Here is a 1,787-nt window from a genome sequence, read left to right on the forward strand (position 1 = left end):
GAGAGATAAAATCATAAGCTAATGGCTTAGCTGAATGGTCTGGGACTTGGAAGGAGCATGATTGGAAGATTGGTGATAAGGATGTATGGGGAAGAGGTATGTGGATAGATCTCTCTGAATGGGACAAAGGAGTAAAGGTACTTGTGTCTCATGTGAATGCCCACCAAAAGGTGACCTCAGCAGCAGAGGACTTTAACAAGAAGGTGGATAGGATGACATGTTCAGTGGAAACAGCTGTCCTTTTCCCCCAGCTACTCTTGTCATTGCCCAATGGGCTCATTAACAAAGTGGCCATGGTGGCAGGGATGGAGGTTATGCATGGGCTCAGTAACATGGATTCCCACTTACCAAGGCTGATTTGGCTATAGCCACTGCTAAGTGCCCAATCTGCCAACAGCAGAGACCAACACTGAGTCCGCGATATGGAACTATTCCTCTGGGTGATCAGCCAGCAACCTGGTGGCAGGTTGATTACATTAGACCACTTCCATCATGGAAAGGACAGCGTTTTGTTCTTACTGAAATAGATACTTATTCTGGATATGGATTTGCTTTCCCTGCATGCAATACTTCTGCCAAAACTACCATCTGTGGATTTACAGAATGCCTTATCCACCATCATGGTATCCCACACAGCATTGCTTCAGATCAAGGGACTCATTTCACAGCACATGAAGTGCAACAATGGGCTTATGCTCATGGAATTCACTGGTCTTACCATGTTCCCCACCATCCTGAAGCAGCTAGCTTGATAGAATGATGGAATGGCCTCCTGAAAACACAAATGCAGCACTAGTTAGGTGGCAATTCCTTGAAGGGTTGGGGCAATGTTCTCCTGGCAGCTGTATATGCTCTAAACCAGCATCCAATATGTGGTTCTGTTTCTCCAATAGCCAGGATTCATGGGTCCAGGAAACACGGGGTGGAAACGGGAGTGGTACCACTCACTATTACCCCTAGTGACCCATTCAAAAAATTTTTGCTTCCTGTCCCTGCTACCCTACGGTCTGCGGGTCTGGAGACCTTAGTCCCAAAGGGAGGAACACTCCCACCTGGAGACACAATACTGATTGCATTGAACTGGAAATTAAGAATGCCACCCAGCCATTTTGGCTTCCTCATGCCTCTGGATCAACAGACAAAGAAAGGCATTACTGTACTATCTGGTGTGATAGATCCTGATTACCAAGGGGAAATTGGATTGGCTTTACATAATGGAGGTAAAGAAGAATATGTCTGGAATACAGGAGATTCTTTAGGACATCTTTTAGTACTACCATGCCCTGTGATTAAAATCAATGGAAAATTACAGCCACCCAATTCTGATGTGACTGTTAACAGCCCAGACCCTTCAGGAATGAAGGTTTGGGTCACCCCACCAGGCAAAGAACCATGACTAGCTGAGGTGCCTGCTGAGGGCAAGGGAAATACAAAATGGGTGATGAAAGAAGGTAGTTCTGAATATCAGCTATGACCACATGACTAGCTGCAGAAACGAGGACTGTGATTGTTGTATTTCATCATTGTATATGTGCATCAAATATTTTTGTTTCCTTCTGTTATGAACTGTGAACTGTAAATAAGGTTGATGTGTTGTGGTTGTACGTGTGTTAGCATATCATGTTAGGCACAAATATGACTTTATAATTTTCCTTATTTAGAGATTATATATGGTTAAGAAGATGTGTACAACTGCCAAGTTGACAAGGGGTGGACTGTGATAGTTGGAGCTGTGTCAACTTGGCTGGACCACAATTCTGTGTGGTTTAAGCTGTTGTGGTGTGGTT

At 44.3% G+C, this 1,787-nt stretch overlaps 1 protein-coding gene across 1 annotated transcript in view; it reads left to right on the plus strand.

Annotated features, from left to right (window-relative positions):
- The window catches only part of TRPM1 (transient receptor potential cation channel subfamily M member 1), a 219,368-nt gene that overhangs the window by 37,916 nt on the left and 179,665 nt on the right, over nucleotides 1-1,787 (plus strand). The window lies entirely within an intron of this gene.

This window comes from Orycteropus afer, unplaced genomic scaffold, assembly GCF_000298275.1.
Source record: "Orycteropus afer afer isolate SDZICR_OR568_19922 unplaced genomic scaffold, OryAfe1.0 scaffold00256, whole genome shotgun sequence".
Classification (NCBI taxonomy): domain Eukaryota; kingdom Metazoa; phylum Chordata; class Mammalia; order Tubulidentata; family Orycteropodidae; genus Orycteropus; species Orycteropus afer.